Here is a 20,830-nt window from a genome sequence, read left to right as displayed (position 1 = left end):
CCAGATTGGGCTACATGAGACTTATAAAATGAAATACTAAAGGAAGACTATTTATAAATCAAATATTTAAGTATAAAAATTAATAAAACAAAACAGAAAACTTTATTTTAAATGAACAAGAGGCTATAGAATAGCTATTTTACCCTAAAACATAGGCCAATATTTAAGCATATAATATAATCATCACTATTATCCATTATTAGGGAAATACAGGTAGTATGTGATGTTATTTCATACTCACTCGCTGGAATGAGCGATAGACCATAATAAGTTTTAGAAAAAAATCACAAATTTCCTATGGAAATTAAAATGGCATTGCCACTTTGGAAAATGGTTTATGATATCCTGAAAATTTGAGAAAATTTTCTTATATATCCCATCAGCTCCACTTCTAATCTGCTCAAATAATATAAAACAGATGTTTACACAGATATTTATTTAATATTGCTGGCAGCATTATTTGTAAGAGTCATAAATTAAAAGAAACGCCAAATGTTCATCTCCTGTTGAATGAATAAAATACGATATGCCCATTCAGTGGAATATTACTCATCTGGAAAAATTAATGAAATATTCCTATACAGAGTACTAATAAATTTCAAAAACACTATGGTAAAATATCCAAAAGCAAAAAAATTAAATTTTCCCTTTGATTTGTTGTTGTTATTTGTTTTTTTTGTTTTGAGATGGGATCTCTCTACAGAGCTCTGACTATTCTTAAATTCACTATGAGAAACCAGGTTGGCCTCAAACTCAGAGATTCACCTGTCTCTGACTCCTCAGTGCTGGGATTTAAGATGTGTGACACACCCAGCTTATGTTTTCATTTCTAAGAAATATCTAGGAAAGGACAGATTTTTGTTTGTGTGAGGATGAAAATAGAAAGTGAATTGAATCCTGTTGGGAGCCAAATCTCAGGGCTGGGCATGAGATCCTAGGCCATGCTTGGCAGGCCACATAGTTAACCTTTACATAGCAGCTCCTTAGAACCTCAGCTCAAGAAAAGAAACAACCTGACCCAGTCCTCCACCCACAGGCTCAGTCACCTAGGCAACCCTTCCTGGACCTCTTACTCATGAACTCTTTACCCTGCCAAACATCCTCTTTGTGGCTTCCTAATATCCTGCCTATACTAACACCTGGTACACAAACAACCCATTTTGCCCCTCCCCATATCCTGACTGTATAAGCTAGCCTGAGAAAAGTAAAGTTTGCCACTTGATCAGAATTCTGTCTTGTGGTCGTTCTTTCTGCGTCTCTTGTCCCCATTCCCTATCCCTGACTCTCTTGCCCCAGGTTGACATCCTGCAGATCAGGATAGAATCCATGTGTGTATAAGGAAGATTTTTGAAGAGGTTGAAATAATGGATCATGCAGTTACCTGTAAAGTTAAGTTTATTAAAATTATCATACCCTTCACATAGGTAAAATGCATGGTATATTATTGAAGTTGGTAGTGATTATTAATCTATTATCAGTATATACATAGGGATTTGCTAATGCAGGCATATCATCTTCACAGCCTGTTATAGAACAGACTAAATATGCCAAGCTTCATCAAGTGTACTTTGAGTAGTGGAATATGTTGAGGTGTAAGGCTAACTCCAAGGCAGAAGACAAAGGGATGAAGAAAGTAATCAAACATTGAGTCATAATCACTGTGAACTTTCCATCTCAAAGGGTATTGGCCCATCTTGAGAAATAATGCTGATGATAGGAAAAGCTGGCCAAGCTAGGATTACTGATCCAAAACACAGCATAGGATTTTTGCAAACATTCTAAAAGCGATCAGAGGCACTTGTTTCATTTGGCGATGATGATAAACATTTTCAGTCTCTTTTCAATAGAAGTATCAATTAGGCACACATTAGAGAATTTGCTAGAAGTCTCTCTTCGCCTTGGACCTTCACCAGGCAAATTCTGGCTATTCTGTTTGTAGCTTATACTGAAAGTATAAATTAGGCCTGATTAAATAACACTAAATTGGTAACCATAGTCTACAGCCTTCAAATCATATTTAGCCTTCTGACTGTGTCCCTGGAGCAAATTACCTTCAGGGCACATTAAATTTGTATGGTATTATGAATGGCTCGTGAATCAGAAGCAAGACCTATTCATAACAGAGAGAAAACTGGACATAACATGGAAACCAAGCTATACAGGATATCTATCCTATTTCAGGAACTAGTATTACTTTTTTATTGATCCAAGGGGTACTGAAATTGGCTTAATGTTTGGAGACCAACTGTCTATGTTTATTCAAAAAGCCAGTTCTTTATGCAAGTTCTTACTTGGTGCATATGTTTCTCAGTATTTCAATCTTAGTATTTTCCTTTGCACCAATCAATTGAATTACATTAATTACAATTAATTGGACATTGTCTTTAAAATGTTTATCTACTAGAAATTTTTTCCCTACTGGCTAGGTTTTATAGTGCCAGAGGGAACTTCACAGTCTGCAACGGGAGAAAAGCCATCAGTGATCATACACAGCAGTGAACCTTGCTTGCTGCAAAACTGACCTACCAAGCAAAATGTCTCCACTGCTGCAATAGCAGCATGACTGCTATGGGGGTAACAAATTGCTTTATGATTGGAATTGAGGCCTGCTTCATAGGAAGAAATTCATGACAGGTATCTGATCAAAATCATTGGAGGCCATAAGCCATGGGAGTGGGGATTGATACTAATGTTTTGCTAAATGGACATGTTGTCAAACCATATTCTAAATATTCATAGATTAGTGCTGCTCTCAAACTTGGTCAGAGGAACTTCCTTTTATAGAAGGCAGTAGTCAGTGAAGAAACAATACTTATCAAGGCAATAGGAATGAGTGACTGTTGAATGCTCCACCAGAAATGGGACATCAAACCACCCCCCAAGGCTCAAGGCAAATCATGTAAAAGAGGGTGAAAAGAAAGTAAGACCCAGATGATAAAGAAGAATATTATGAGGGGCAGAATATTCTGGATATCTTTGTACCTCAAAACTTACAGCAGCTATGTTACATGCACGAGGTCACGCCAGTCAACATTCCAGCATGAGTGGGAACCAAGAGATTCCACGCTTCACTGATGGCTACGGGATTAGGGGAAATCATTTTTTAGGGGAATGGCTGATAGTAGGTTGCCCATGTTTAGGTGGATGGCCCCACATTCATGCATGCAGGCAGCACTAATTGGACTTGGTGAGTTATAAAAATTTCAAAGAGGAGGACATGAAAAGGGTGATGCATTGAGTGATCTGTCCAGAAGCAGGAGAGAGGCATATTTTAGTTGAATAGGACCAAGATATACTGTATCTGTATAAACATTTTAAAGACTAAATTAAAAATTTTCCTAAAATGTTATAGCACTATATCAAAATATTTACAAATGTATATGTGTCCATGTGTTTTTTTAATGAATATAATACTGAGTTTATGAGCGATTATTCTTCTGATTCATTAAAGTTAACCAATTTTATTATCTGTAATAAGTTGTGGTGGACATTATTGCATATGACACTTTTAGTTATTGCATCTGAAAAGACTGCCTTACTAAGCTGTGGTATTGATGTTTTCAATTTGCATTTTTTGAGTGGAATCTTAAGAACAGAGGCATGTCTGTAGCTAACCTTCTGGGAGTGAGGATGAGGGTGTGATCAGAGAATTATCAGAAGGGTGTTTGGTGAGGTAGCAGGGAATAAACAAAAGAGTCCTGAAACACAAATACTAAGCGCCGAAGTTCTCTTTGGCCAAAATAGCCCTGATGTCATCTATTGCCAAATGTTGGATTCGGCATGAGACCACTAAAATATAAATGGTGCTATGGGGCAACATTTTGAGAAGCATGTTTTTAAATAGCAAAGTCCAAGAAGATTATTAAATTTTACTACACATTTTTTTTATAAGTCAAGAACTATGCTAGGGTGTTTTTTTAATGCATACAATGGTTTTGTTCCATTTTAATCACTGATTTAGGAAATTATGATCTAATCCTACTGGGAGAAAAATTATTCCTCTAACATATCAATTAATTCAGCCTAAATGGCATCACTAGTAAGAAAGGCCATATTTGAATAACAAGCTAATTTCCAGACTGACCTGCTGCACACTGTCCTGTCCCAACTATAATGTAACACGCATTTCTAATTTCTCATCATTCTACACTGATTTTTCAACACCAATTTGGAAGAAAATCCTATTTAGCTTCAAATTCCATTTCTCCTCAGCACTTATTATACATGAAAAAGTTGAGTTCAAATCTTAATATCAAGAGATAAATATTTGGGGTTTGTTTTATCAAAATAGTAGTCAAGATTTGGTTAACACACACACACACACACACACACACACACACACACACACACACACATATATATATATTCACATTTTGGTGAAAAAAAATATCCACCATCTTTCAAAAGTAATGTGGTCTTTGAGGCTGTGTTTTACATTCTTGAATGCCTATGTTTAAAGAAATGACAAAGTGTTTGAGAGCACTGGACTGTATTCATCCTCCAGGGAAGGGGAAAAATAAGTGCACATCAAGAGGCAAAATGAAAGAAAAGTTGTTAGCCTATTGTTTAAATTGTTAATGATTTAGTGTATGTGCATGTACTTAAGTGTGTGTGTGTATTTTGTGTGCAAGTACCTTGGAGACCAGAAGGGGGTGTGAAGTCTCATGGAGCTGGTGTTATAGGCAGTTGTGAGCTGCCTGATGTGGATGCTGAGAACTAAACCCAGGTCCCCAGTAAGAGCAGCACGTACTCCACTGTTGAGCCACCTCTCCAACCCTTGTTCAAATATTGTAACACAGCAGTAGAGGGGTGTTTAGTGGAAGAGCCATCTCTACCCACACAAGAATCACAACACTTACAGACAGCAAAGCCTTGCCACCCCCTTTGTTCTCATATATAATAAGGATTTGGGTGATTAAACACCCCATTAAACGTGTTTCTATATCTTAATGTCATAGTGTTAGTAACATTTTTCACTTGTTATACATTTATTACTAATTTTTGACAAACAGAATGATGGGCTTCACTGTGACATATTCATAGATATTATTGTGTTTCTTTCTATTTCCCCATTACTTTCCCTGCCTCTTTTACCTCTTCTTTCTCCTCCCAAATAGTTCCTCTTCTGTTTTCATATCATATATGAATTATAAATATATATGGTATATCTATAATTCCAGTTCTGCCTAAAAGAGAAAATGTAATTGGCTTTCTTCTGTTCACTGTCCTTTCCTGCTCCATCTTCATCCTTTAGACCTCACATAATCTCCCTTCTACCTTCATGTAATGCATTTTATCTATATTATGCATATGAAGGAAACATGGCATGTGTCTTTCTAAGTCTAGCATAGTTCACTTAACATAATGACCTCGTTATTTTTCTATTGCTATGATCAAATACCACAACAAAAGGTAACTTAGAGGAGGAGAGGGCTATTAGCTTATAGTTCCAGAGGGACTGAATCCATCACAGAGGGGAAGAGGCATTGCAGTGGGACCCTGAGGCCAGCCTAGAACTTGAGAAGATAGATAGATCATATCTCATTCCATACACAGGAAGCAGAGAGAGAGAGAAAATAGCAAGTAGGCCCAGTCTACAAATCATCAGAACCCACTCACCCCATGACATACTTCTTCCAGCAAGAGACTACCATCTAAAGACTCTCTAACCTTCACAACAGCTTCATGGACTCAAAGTGTTCAAATACCTGGACCTGTGGGGGACAATCCTTATTCAATCTACCACACCAGTTCCATCTATTTTCCTGAATATGACATCATTCTTCTTTAGGCTGAATAAGATGTTATGTATGTGACCTCGTTTTCTTTATCCTTTCATCTGTTGGTGGCTATTATGAATACTGATGAAAATACAGGTATGAAAATACCTCTGTGGCCTGTGGACTGTAATATCTAATCAAATACTGGCATCATGATTAGAAGTTTGGACATTTTAGTCCCCATCTCTCCACCTTTATTCTATAGGAAAAGAGGGGGGTCGTGAGATTCCGTCACTCTTCAGTGGGGTCTCACTTTTACCTGACAAATCTTGTCTCACAGATGTCAGCTCTGTGTTCCTGTCACAAATTATCACCCAGCAATATATACATCTAAGAACATGATTTCCTGGAACACCATATGTCATAACTTTTTTTTATTTCCAAAAGCATTTAGCATTGGGAAGAAGCTGCAATAGTTACAAATTTAAATAAATGTGAAAGCTATGTTCTCCCATGGGTTTATTCAATGTGTCCACAAAAATAGTTTACTAAACCAGTAAAGAACCCCTACTGAGTGAAGGTATTACAGGGTGAAGATACTCTCATTGGTGTTTAGAACTGAGTCATTACATAAAAGATTCAATCCTAAACTTGCTGTGGTGGCCCATACTTATGATCCCAGCATTTGGGAGGTCATACTTGGCTACATAACAAGATTGAGGTCACCCTGTGCTCACTGAGACCCTGTCACAGAACACACACACACACACACACACACACACACACACACACACACACACACACACTGACAAACACAATGACAGGGACAGTTCTCAGCACTGCAAATAGAAAGAATAGCACTAAATAATCCAGGTTAAAGACCTTGACACTCACTGTTCAAAATGCAGGTCAAGGAGAGCCGGACCACCCATGGTTCTGCACAGTACACCTACAGTTCCCCTGGCTCTGATTCTGAAGAAATTCATTTCAAATGAACAATCTCCCAGCATTGTTGTGCAACGCATCTAGCAAGGGAACTGATTGTTTTCATGAAGGGGAACTCAGGCATTTGTATCACCAAAGTACATTTACATAAAACAAAACACAAAAGTATCTAGTTATCTTCTAAGAAAGTAGATTATTTTCTTCTGGCTGCATGAAAATGAAAGGTCAGGTTAAGAAAGGAAAAAGAATGAGAGAAAGAAGAAACCACTGCTGAAGAAACTGGTTCCATGATAGCACAGTTTGCTGCTTTTATTTCAGGTTTTACAGGCAGCATGCAGTTTTGCCATAAACATTCTTACACAAATTAAATTTTATGAATAAATTATTCAGAGACATAACCTTTTGAATTTAATAAGCGTCTGATTTTCCTCTCCTCTACAAATTTCAGAGTCACACTTCTGCTTTGCCTTTTCTCTCCTTTCCTGTTGTTCAACGATTTATAACTCTCCAGTAAAGCATGAAGAAACAAGAATGGAAGGGACACAATACAACAAACAGTAGTCAAAGAGATTTTAAGCTTCCTTCACTAAATTGCTATGCAATCAAGGACAGGGTTCCTCATTGTTCTGCAACTCACTGATCAGTGAGATGGACACGTGTCTTTCCATTTCTGGAATTAGAAAACGGGAGGGGGAAGGGGAATCTCCAATCAATTTTACATTAGAGCAAAGAATTCTTAAAGTATTGCTTTCCTCACAATCTCATAGAGGCATCAACAAAAGCACCTTTTGCTGGTGTGATGGGGGGGTCATCTTAAGAAAATAAAACCACTTTTCCCAATGCTGTTTATTGCTTTAAATGTTGTTTAAAAGCTTTTTTAGAACACAGCTTTTTTTTCTCCTCCTTCAACATCAACTATGGATAATTATTTTAACATGCCTTTAAATCATTCTGTTTAAAACACAGAATAGCATCAAAAGCCTGTGCTTGGAAAACTTTCCACTTAAAGGGATTGTGTGGGAGTAGATGTGGGGGTCAGCAATGGAGCCTTGCTACAAATAATGGCACTCGGGAGTTTCTTCCGGGATGGTTTTTTCCCCCTGATTTTTAAATTGCTGCATAGTAAATGACCTTTTGGAGAACAAAGAGTGTTGTACCTCTCTGTGGATGCAGTGTGTGTATAGGTTCATGGAAATACCATCACCAAGAGAATATAAACAAGTACATCTCCCCGAGAGAACCAGCCTCACTGACATCCCTGTACAGGAAGTTCTTCCTCTCAGCTTCTGTCAACCACCAACCCATTTATCTCTCTCTTCTGTCTTTTTCAGAATGTCATGTAAGGACACATGTGGTCCATGACCAGGAAGATGATTGGCTTCGAACAGGCATGTGTCCTATGTTATATGCAGAAAATCAACTGAAACCATGATATCAGCTGAGAAGTACAAACATTCTTGGGCCATCTGTTTCTCCCTGTGCTTTCAAGCCTCTCAAGCAAGTTATATACCTATCGTGTGCATGTGCATGTGTGCGTGCGTGCGTGCGTGCGTGTGTGTGTGTGTGTGTGTGTGTGTGTGTGTGTGTGTGTGTGTGTGTGTGTGTGTGTATGTGTGTGTGTGTGTTGTTCTGGGACCTTGAAAGTCAGAAGGACCCACATCTATCCATGAAGAGTGGATATTTAAATTTGTGGTTATGATTCCAGCCCTAGAGACACATTGAAGTTTAAATGTTAAATGCCCCATGGGCTTATGGATTGGAATACTTAATCCATGGATGGGATTTAGGGGAGGTTCCAGAACCTTTAAGATGTGATACTTAGCTGGTGGATAGATGGAGGGCACTAGTAGCCAACCTTGAGAGTTGCTTCCAGTCCTGTCTCTGTTCCCTAATCTACCAATATATGAAAAGCAACAGCTATGAGCTCCCATTCCCAGACTAAGACACTGCCAGGATTTCCCTGTGAGCCATGATAGACTTATCCTCTGACACTGTAAGACAAAGTACACCTTTCCTCCCTTTAGCTGCTTCTTTCGGGTATTTTGACACAGAATAATAAAAGCTAAGACAAAGCAGAAACTCCTCTTTCGTTACCAATTGTGTTATAAGTAGAAGGGATTCCCAGGTATTTTTTACTCTCTAAAAGTGAACCAGGTCACCTCTTACCTGTAATGTATAGGACATGTTGGCATCACATGGCCATAAGAAAAGACCAAGTAGCTTCAGCTAATAGCTGAGATCCACATGCCCATCTCATTTAAATATAAGTGATTCTTGGGTTTATTAACTTTAAGCTTCCATTTTAAGAAAGTTAAAGAAGTGACATAAAGTTAAATTAGGAAATTATATCCAACTATTTTTAGCATACTAAAAGGGCTGTGAGGGGGTCAGTTTAATAGTATTGTATGGCTTGAAAATAAAAATATTTTGGAGTCAGTTTAAGACACATTTCAAAAAATTTTAATTGTATAATAATTCTAAAAAGTCCATATGAATTTCACCACTGTTAAGTGTTATACGCTCCCTGTTTCAGACTATGCTAGGGTGAGCAGATGTTCAACAATTTGAAGTCTGTTTAGAATCTTTCTACCTGCTGAGTTTAATTCCAGAAGCAAGCATGGTTCTTGAAGATAGAGAAATGTTATTTTGTTCTTTTACCCCTACATCACATTGCACTAATTTCCCTCATTTCCACCTTGGTCTATGGCAGGTCACTGGTAAACATCAAATCTGATGGGAGTCATCAGAGAGAAAAGGCAAAGCTTATTCTTCTGTCTGTGAAATGAATTACAAAATCATCCAAAATGGACACAGAGTGCAGAGCCGAGTGTGATTTTGAGCTAAAAGTGAAAAAGCGTATTTTTTTTTTCTGGTAGTTTTAAAGACGTGCATGGATGTGAGCAAAAGTATTTCCTTGTCTTCTATACACTTTGGTAAAATATCGTATGAAGTAATTTCATACTCATTTTAAATACAGTGAAACATAAGAGCACTCTAGTTTTCCATGTTTGGGATGTTGATGCACATGTTCATATTTACAATGAACAGGGGCAGCAGTTTCCCTCTTCTGTCCTTATTGTTTATTTTAGTGCCATCCCTATTGAACTGACACTTTCTTTATCATGATGAATTAACATGACAACAGACTCCTCTATTTGATTCTCTTTGTGTCTGAACACCCAGAAGTCCTTGCGATTCTCTATCTGTATCCCATTAAAGTAGTCTCCTACTGATAGTAAGCTAAGTGTCATAAGTATAAAAATGTATGGATTTTTAAATGAGTTTTATTTATCTATTGAAGTGATAATTTAGCATTTATATTTATTCTGCTAATATTATTATATTATTGAATGATTTAAAAGTATTAAATCAACTTAGAATTTCTGGAGTAAAATTCACTTGCTTACAACACCATTTTATTTAAATTTTAATTAGCATGTGGAGTAGCAGGTGTGTTGCAGTATTCTCCTACACACTTAGTTTTAGTTGACCTTCCCTGTCTCCATCCTTTCTTATGCCATTCCACCTCCTCCCCCACCCTGTGTACCCTCTTTCCTTTCAATAGCTCATGCATTCTATTATCCACCACCTTCTCCTTTAAAGCTTTTCTTTACACCTTCTCGTTGACCCATAGATGCACCATTCAAGTGAAAAACTGCATTGGATAAACACCTGCCTCCTCCAATAACTCAACTGCATGGAAAAGAGACACATGGGAGCAGGATGTATAGATTAAAAGGAGACTTAAATCTTCATGTAAGCAATTAACAATTCATACATTTTGCTAAATCAGAATTCCACAAAGTTTTACCAAGTTTTCTGTGCATATTAACAAGCCCATTCTGGTTTTGTTGTTGTTGTTGTTGTTGTTGTTGTTGTTGTTGTTTGGGGATTAAAGGCATATGCCACCACTGCCCATTAACAAGCCCATTCTTATATTTGTATTAAAAAGCAAAAGACCCAGAATAATAAATGTGAGATTGAAGAATAATAAAATAGAAGACGGATACTGACTTTAAAATTTGCTATAAGGCCATAGCAATCAAAGCAATGTGACCTTGGCAAAAGAAGAGGCAAATTCATTGATAGGATAGGAAATGGCCCAAATAAATATAGTCAGTTTACCTTTGTCAAAGAAACAAGAATGATAGGGTAGCAAAAGGTAGTTTGATTCTCAACCAATGATGCCAAAACAACTGGACAGGCATATGAAGGAAGGGAAGGAATAAGAAGAGGAGGAAGAGAAAGAGCAGGAAAAGAGAGGAGGGGGAAGGAGAGGAGGAGGTGGTGAAGGCTTAACACATCACAAAAATCAGCTTAAAATTTATCATAAACCCGAATGCAAAACTATAGAAGTACAAAACTCCCAGAAATAACTAAGAAAATCGAGGTGACCTAGAGTATGGCAATGACATTTAGATATAATATCAAGCATAATCTGTTAAAATAATAACTAGTAACCCGGGACTCATCAAAATTTAAAATCTTCTGTACTTCAAAAGTCAGTGCCAATAAAATAGTAACATAAGCCACAGATGGGGAAATGTAATTGTAAAAGATGTGTTTGATAAGACAAATATGGTACACAGATATTAGCTTACATTAAAGGATAACCATGCTACAATCCACAGACGCAGAGAAGCTAAGTAATGAGGAGGAGAGTTCTGGAAGAGATGACTGGAAAAGACTGGCATTTGGGGGTAAGGTAGAAACCTAGTGCAATGGAAACTCCCAGGAATCTACAAGGGTGAGCCTAGCTAAGAGTCTTAGCAATAGGGGATATGTAGCCTGAATTAGACATCTCCTATAACCAGGCATGACACCAATCCAGCCAAATAACTTTCAACCTACAGTCTGTCCTGCCTACAAGATGTATTGGGGTAAAAGTGGCACAGAAATTGTGAGAGTAGTCCACCAATGACGGTCTGAGAACCATACCATGACAGAGGGTCCATCCCTGACACTGCCTGGAGGGCCAGGACTCGGAAGGCAGGACACCCCAGAGACATAGGATAGAACCAAACATGAATGGCAAAAAAGTCAATGTAATAATGCCTAACAATATTCTTTGACACTTAGAGATTGGTGCCTAGACCAGTTCTCATCAGCAAGGCTTCCTCCAGCAACTGATAGAAACAGAATCCAAGGCCCACAGCCAAACATTAGGCTGAGCTTGGGGAATCCTTCAGAAGAGGGTAAGGAAGGGTTGATAAGGCAGAGAGATCAAGGACACCATAAGAAAAACCACAGAACCAACTAACCTTGGCTCATAGGGGCTCATAGAGACTGAACTCACAACCAGGGAACTGGTATAGACTGACCTAGGCCCTCTGCATATGTGTGACAGTTGCGTATCTTGGGCTTTTCGTGGAACTCATAACAATGTGAGCAAGGGCTGTCTCTGACTCTTTTGCTGGTATCTGAGACCCTATTCCTCATACTGGGTTGCCTTGTACAGCCTTAATATGAGGGGAAGTTCCTAGTATTACTGCAATTTGATATGCTGTGTTTGGTTGATATCCATGGGAGGCCGCCCTTTTCTGAATAGAAATAAAGAATGAATGGGGAGGGCAGACAGAGGGTGGGAGGAAGGGTCTGGGGAGAAATGAGGGAGGAGAAACTGTAGTCAGGATGTAAAATAATAATAATAATAACAATAACAATAACAGTAATAATGTTTAAAATATGTTTGATAAATAATCATTGTCCAATATGTACAATTAAACACCTAATTTTAAAATGGGTAAAAGAAGCTAAGCCAATGGTTGAATCAGCAAAGGGCTTGCCACTCAAACATTAGGATGAGTTTGGTCTCCACTATAGCAGTGCTTGCTTGTAATCCAAGCTCTGGGAAGGCAGAGGCAGGAAGATCTTTGGGTTCTCTGAGAAACCAGCCTCACCTAATTGGAAAGCCTTGAGTCCCAAAGAAAGACTCTGTCTCAAACAACAAGGTAAGGTGCTGAACTGGCTCAATGAATAAAGCACTTGCCACCCAAGTGATCGACTAGAGTTTGGATCCCCAGAACCCAAGTTGAATCAGGGAAGGTGTGACTGTGACCTGTAATCCCCTGACCGAAGGAAACACAAATAAGGACTGTCTTGGGCCAGCAGTGCAATCTGTCTATAGAAACTATATGAATTGCAAGCTCTACGTTCAGCAAGAGACTCTGCCTCAACAAAGTGGAGAACACGGTCTACATTCTGCCCTCTGTCCTGCAGTGGGCGCCTGAGCCTCAGGTAAGTCTGGGCGCTGCTCTGCACCCCAACCTCCCCCATCAACCCCTGCTTGCTTCTGCCTGAAACCCCCCCACCGACAAGAGTGGACCTGCCCAGATCAGGAAGGCCCATCCTGAGTCCGGACACACCCCACCCTTGTCCACCCACCACACTCTTTGATCAGGCTGACACTAGAGGCTGAGCCCTCTGCCTGTGACCAGAGAGAGGGAAGAGACCCCACCTGTACTCACTGGAAGAAGGGATGGGAAAGAGACAGAGTAAGAACACACTCAACAACAGAAAAATCAATATGACACCACCAGAATCTAGGGACTCCACACCAGCAAGATCTGAAAAGCCCAACACAGAGGATGAAAAAGAGATAGACCTCAAAAATTATCTTAGGAAGATGATAGAGACCTTTAAAGAGGAAACAAGAAAATCCCTCAAAGAAATAGAAGAAAAAACCGAGCAAAAAATTACATGAAATGGAGGAAAAGACAAACCAAAAAAATTCAAGAAGTAAACAAATCTCTTAAAGAATCTAAAGAAGGCCAAGAAAAAACAACCAAACCAGTGAAGGAAACACTCGAAACAGTTCAAGGCATAAAAGCTGAAATAGACACAATAAAGAAAACACAGAATGAGGGGATGCTAGAAATAAAAAAGGCTGGATATGATCAGGAACTAAAGATGTGAGTATAACGAATAGAATTCAAGAGATGGAAGAGAGAATCTCAGTTGTTGAAGACTTGCTAGAGGATATACAGTCATCCACCAAAGAAAATAACAAGTCCAACAAATCCCTAACACAAAATATCCAGGAAATGTGGGACACCGTGAAAAGGCCGAACCTAAGAATAATAGGTATAGAAGAAGGTGAAGAAATACAATTCAAAGTTACAGAAAACAAATTCAACAAAATCACAGAAGAACATTTCCCCAAACTACAGAAGGATATGCCTATGAAAGTACAAGAAGCTTACAGAACACCAAACAGACTGGACCACAAAAAGAAGTCCCCTCAACACATAATAATCAAAACACCAAACCTACATTTAAAGACAAAATATTAAGAGCAGCAAAGGAAAAGGGCTAAGTAATATATAAAGGCAGAACTATCAGAATCACACCCGACTTCTCAATGGAAACTTTGAAAGCCAGAAGGTCCTGGATGGATAACCTACAAACACTAAGGGAGCATGGATGCCAACCCAGACTACTGTACCCAGCAAAGCTTTCAATCACTATAGATGGAGAAAACAAGATATTCCATGACAAAACCAGACACAAACAATACATATCCACAAATCCAGCTCTACAGAAAGTTCTGGAAGGAAAACTCCAACCCAACAAAGATAACTACACTCACAAAAACATAGGCAATAGATAATCCAATTTTACCAAACACAAAAAGAAACAGGAGGGAGAAATCCACACACAATGACACCCAACAATAAATCCAAAACAAACAAGAACCAACAATTAATGGACATTAATATCCCTCAATGTCAATGGTCTTAACCTGCCCATAAAAAGATACAGACTAACAGAATGGATAGGAAGACAGAATCCATCCTTCTGCTGTATACCAGAAATACACCTCAACTTCAAAGACAGGCATTACCTCAGAGTAAAAGGTTGTGAAAAGATTTTCCAATCAAATGGGCCCAAGAAACAAGCTGGTGTAGCAATCCTAATATCTAACAAATTAGACTTCAAACTAAAATCAATCAAAAGAGACGAAGAAGGGCATTTTATACTCATCACAGGAAAACTCCATCAAGATGAAGTCTCAATCCTGAACATCTATGGCCCCAATACAAAGGCACCCACATTTGTAAAAGAAATATTACTAGAGCACCACACATAAAACCACAAACACTTTGAGTAGGAGACTTCAACACCCCGCTTTCACCACTAGACAGGACCACCAGACAGAAACTTCACAAGGAAACAAAGGATCTAACAGAAGTTATGACCCTACTGGGTTTAACAGATATCTATAGAACATTCCATCCAAACAGAAAAGAATATACCTTCTTCTCAGTGCCACATGGCACCTTCTCTAAAATTGACCACATAGTTGACAACAAAGCAAACCTCCACAGATACAAAAGAATTGAAATAACCCCCTGTATCTTATCAGATTACCTAGTTTTAAAGCTAGAATTCAATAGCAATACGAATTGCAGAAAACCTACAAACTCGTGGAAATTGAATAACACCCAATTGCACCATTCCTGGGTTGAGGAAGAAATAAAAAAAAAAGAAATGAGACTTCCTAGAATTTAATGAGAATGTAGACACAACATACCCAAACTTATGGGACGCTCTGAAAGCAGTGCTAAGAGGAAAGTTCATAGCACTAAGTGCCCACATGAAGAAACTGGAGAAAAGTCAAACTAGAGAATTGACAGAATAACTGAAAGCTTTAGAGCAAAAAGAAGCAAACTGACCATGGAGGAGTAGATGCCAGGAAATAATCAAACTGAGAGATGAAATCAATAAAGTAGAAACTAGGAAAACATTACCAAGAATCAATGAAACAAAGAGTTGGTTCTTTGAGAAGATCAACAAGATAGACAAACCTCTATCCAAACTAACCAAAAGGCAGAGAGAGACCATGCTAATTAACAAAATCAGAAACAAAAAGGGGGATATAACAACGGACATTGAGGAAACCCAGAGAATCATCAGGTCATACTTTGAAAACCTGTACTCCACAAAATTCAAATCTAAAGGAAATGGACAATTTTCTGGATAGATATCACTTACCAAAATTAAACCAAGAACAGATAAGTGATTTAAATGGTCCTATAACCCTAATGAAATAGCAGCAGTCATCAAAAGCCTCCCAACCAAAAAAAAGGCCAGGGCCAGATGGCTTCACTGCAGAATGCAACCAGAAATTCAAACAAGAGCTAATATCAGTACTCTTCAAATTGTTCCACACAATAGAAGCAGAAGGGACATTGCCAAACTCTTTTTACAAGGCTACAATCACTTTGATACCCAAGCCACATAAAGATACAACTAAAAAAGAGAACTACAGACCAATATCCCTCATGAACATCGATGCAAAAATACTCAACAAAATATTGGCGAATCTAATCCAAGAACACATCAGAAAAATCATCCACTATGATCAAGTAGGCTTCATCCCAGGGATGCAAGGATGGTTCAACATACGAAAATCCATCAATGTAATCCACCATATAAACAAACTGAAAAAGAAAAACCACATGATCATTTCACTAGATGCTGAAAAGGCCTTTGACAAAATCCAGCATCCCTTCATGATAAAGATCTTGGAGAGAATAGGAATAACAGGAACATATCTAAACATGATAAAAGCAATATACACCAAACCAACAGCCAACATCAAACTAAATGGAGAGAAACTCAATGCAATTCCTCTAAAATGAGGAACAAGACAACGCTGTCCACTCTCTCCATATCTCTTCAATATTGTACTTGAAGTTCTAGCTAGAGAAATAAGACAAGAAAAGGAGATCAAAGGGATACAAATTGGAAAGGAAGAAGTCAAACTTTCACTATTTGCAGATGATATGATAGTCTACATTAATGACCCAAAAAACTCTAACAAGGAACTCCTAAAGCTGAAAACACCTTCAGCAAAGTAGCAGGATACAAATTTAACTCAAAAAAAAAATACCAGTAGCCCTACTATATACAGATATATATCCAATGAAAAAGAAATCAGAGAAACATCACCCTTTACAATTGCCACAAACAACATAAAATACCTTGGGGTAACACTAACCAAAAAACGTGAAAGACCTGTACCATAAGAATTTTGAGTCTCTAAAGAAAGAAATTAAAGAAGATACCAGAAAATGGAAAGGTCTCCCATGCTCTTGGATAGGTAGAGTCAACAGAGTAAAAATGGCAATCTTGACAAAAGTAATCTACAGATTCAGTGCAATCCCCATCAAAATCCCAACAAAGATCTTCACAGAACTTGAGAGAATAATACTCAACTTCATATGGAAAAACAAAAAAAACCAGGATAGCCAAAACAACTCTGTACAATAAAGGATCTTCTGGAGGCATCACCATCCCTGACTTCAGGCTCTATTATGGAGCCATAGTTCTGAAAACAACTTAGGATTGGCATAAAAATAGACAGATAGACCAATTGAATCAAATTGAAAACCCTGAGATTAACCCACACACCTATGAACACTTTATTTTTGATAAAGATGCTAAATCTATACAATGGAAGAAAGATTGCATGTTCAACAAATGGTTCTGGCACAACTGGATTCAGATATGCAGAAGATTGCAGATAGATCCCTATCTGTCACCATGCACAAAACTTAAGTGCAAGTGGATCAAAGATCTCAACATAAATCCAGCCACACTGAATCTTCTAGAAGGGAAAGTAGGAGATACCCTTGAACGAATTGGCACAGGAGACCACTTCCTGAACATTACACCAGTAGCACAGACATTGAGGTCTGCAATTAATAAATGGGACCTCCTGAAACTGAGAAGCTTCTGTAAGGCAAAGGACACAGTAAGACAAAACAACAGCCCACAGAATGGGAAAAGATCTTCATCAACCCCACATCTGACAGAGGAATGACTTCCAAAATAGGCAATGAACTCGAGAAGCTAGCCACCAAAACATCAAAGAATGAAATTAAAAAGTGGGGTGCAGAACTAAAATAGAGATTCTCAACAGAGGAATCTGAAATGGCTGAAAGACACTTTAAGAATGTGCTCAAAATCCTTGGCCATCAGAGAAATGCAACTCAAAACAACTATGAGATACCACCTCACACCTGTCAGAATGGCTAAAATCAAAAACACCAATGGCAATCTATGCTGGAGAGGATGTGGAGAAAAGAGGAACACTCCTCCATTGCTGGTGGGAGTGCAAACCTATAAGACAACTTTGGAAATCAGTATGGTGATTGCTCAGAAAAATGGGAATCAGTCTACCACAAAATCCAGCAATTCCTCTCTTGGCCATATACCCAAATAATGCATGTCCATATAACAAGGACTTATATTCAACCATGTTCATAGCAGCATTGTTTGTAATAGCCAGAACCTGGAAGTAACCTAGATGCCCCTCAACTGAAGAATGGATAGAGAAAATGTGGTACATTTATACAATGGAGTACTACTCAGCAGAAAAAAAGCAATGGAATCTTGAAATTCCCAGGCAAATGGATGGAACTAGAAGAAACCATCCTGAGTGAGGTAACCCAGTCACAAAAAGACAAACATGGTATGTACTCACTCATATATGAATTTTAGACATAGAGCAAAGGATTACCAGCCTACAATCCTCTTCACCAAAGAAACTAGGAAACAAGAAGCACTCTAAGTGAAAAATGCATGGACCCCAGGAATGGGAAGAGGCAGGAACTCCTGAGCTAAGTGGGAACATGAGGGTAGGGGAGAGGGAACTGCCAGAATGAGAAGAGGAGAGGAGAGGAGGAATTGGAGGCCCAGAAATATTGAGTTGGGGGAAGAATAGAGGAGAGCAGGATGAGAGATACTATATTAGAGGGAGCCATTATATGTCCGAGGAGAAATCTGGAACTAGGGAGTTTTCCAGAGACCTACAAGGATGACAAGAACTGACAATCTAGGCAATGGTGGAGAGGATAACCTAAATGCCCTTCCCCTATAATGAGACTGATGACTACTTTTTATGCCATCGTAGAGCCTATATCCAGTGGATGATGGAAGCAGAGACAGACACTCACAGAATACACTGAACTGAACTAAGGAACTTAGTTGCAGTGAGGGAGGAATGAAGATCAAAGGGGTCGGTACCAGGCTGGTGAAACCTACAGAAACAGCTGACCTGTGCAAGGAGGAGCACATGGATCCCAGACTGATGTCTGGGAGGCCAGCACAGGACTGATCCAAACCCCTGAACATGGATGTCAATTAGGAGGCCTTTGCATTATAGGGGACCCCTAGTAGTGGATTAGTATTTTCCCTGGTGTAAGAAGGGACTTTGAGAGCCCATCCCACATGAAGGGATGCACTCTCCGCCTGGACACATGGGGGAGGCCTAGGCCCAGCTCAGGATGATGTGGTGGACTTTGATGAGCCCCTTTGAGGGCCCTACCCTGCCTGGGGAGTGGAGAGTGGATGGGGTGGGGGGTAGGCCGAGGAGTAGGGGGAATGGGGGGAGGGAAGGGAGAGGGAGAAGGGTGACATGTGAAACAAGCTTTTTCCTAATTTGAACTTATAAAAAACTAAAAATAAAGTGGAGACACATGAGGAAGACACCCAGCACAACTTCAGACCTCCAAATGCACATACATGCACATGAATCCACACACATGTGAACATGTTTCTACATAGACTACACACATCCAAACAAAACAAGAACATTGAAAGCTGACCTCAGTAACACAGTCATAAAAAGACAAACATGGTATGTACTCACTCATATATGGATTTTAGACATAGAGCAAAGGATTACCAGCCTACAATCCACACGGCCAGAGAAGCTAGGAAACAAGGATGACCCCAAGAGAGACATACATGGTGCCCTGGAGAGGGGAAAGGGACAAGATCTCCTGAGCAAATTGGGAGCTTCGGGGGAGGGGAGAGGATTTAGGAGAAAGAGAAGGGGAAAAGAGGTGGGGAGAGGAGGACATGGGGGAGCAGGAAGATCAAATCAGGGGAAGAATAGAGGAGAGCAAGAAAAGAGATACCATAATAGAGGGAGCCATTATAGCTTTAAAAAGAAATCTGGCACTAGGGAAATGTCCAGAGATCTACAAGGATGATACCAACTAACATCTAAGCAATAGTGGAGAGGCTACCTTAAATGCCCTTCTCTGATAATGAGAATGATGACTACCTTATATGCCATTCTAGAGCCTTCATCTAGTAGCTGATGGAAGCAGAAGCAGACACCCACAGCTAAACACTTAGCTGAACTCTGGAATCCAGTTGCAGAAAGGGAGGAACGATGACCCCTTTGGGTCAAGACCAGGCTGGAGAAACCCACAGAAACAGCTGACCTGAACAAGGGAGAGCTCATGGACCCCAGAATGATAGCTGAGAAACCAACATAGGACTGTTCCAGACCCCCTGAATGAGGATGTCAGTTTGGAGTTCTGGTTAATCTATGGGGCCTCTGGTAGTGGATCAAAATTTATCTCTAGTACACAAATGGACTTTGGGAGCCTCCTCTACATAGAGGAATACTCTCTCAGCTTAGACATATGGGAGAGGGTCTAGGCCCTCCTCCAAATTATATGACAGACTTTGAAGACCTCCCATGGAAGTCTCCACCCTCCCTGGGGAGAAGAAAGAGGATGAGGTAGGGGGTCAGTAGGGGCAGGGGAGGAGGGGAGGGAGAGGGTACTGGGATTGACATGTAAAACAAGCTTGTTTCTAATTTAAATTAAAAAAAATGACCTCAGGCTACCTTACACATCTATAGATTCAAACAATCAGATGTGAACAAGCTTACACGCAAACATGCAAAAAATGAAAGCAAGATGAACAACAATGAAATTTGACCTCTGGCTTCCACACACATCTATACATGCACCTGCACACATGTGCACACACACAAACATTGCCCTGCACATACACACAAAGTGAATAAAAGAGCTGAACAGATAACTCAGCAAAAAACAATTGACAAGCTAAGTGTGGTGGCATAGGTCTGTAATCCCAGAATTTTAGAGGCAGAGGCTAGAGGATTATTAATTCAGGACTCTTTGGGTGAAAACTAAGCATACAAAAAATAAGTTCATTTGGGTAGACAAGATGGCTCAGCAAGGAAAGGCACTTGCTACCAAGCCTCATAACCTGACTTTGATCCCTGGGAGACACGTGGTAGAAGGAAAATAATCAACTCTCAGAAGTTGTCCTCTGACTTCCTGACAACACTATCTCTCTCTCTCTCTCTCTCTCTCTCTCTCTCTCTCTCTCTC

The sequence above is a fragment of the Cricetulus griseus genome, chromosome 3, assembly GCF_003668045.3.
Source record: "Cricetulus griseus strain 17A/GY chromosome 3, alternate assembly CriGri-PICRH-1.0, whole genome shotgun sequence".
Classification (NCBI taxonomy): domain Eukaryota; kingdom Metazoa; phylum Chordata; class Mammalia; order Rodentia; family Cricetidae; genus Cricetulus; species Cricetulus griseus.
Note: the sequence above shows the minus strand (reverse complement) of the source record.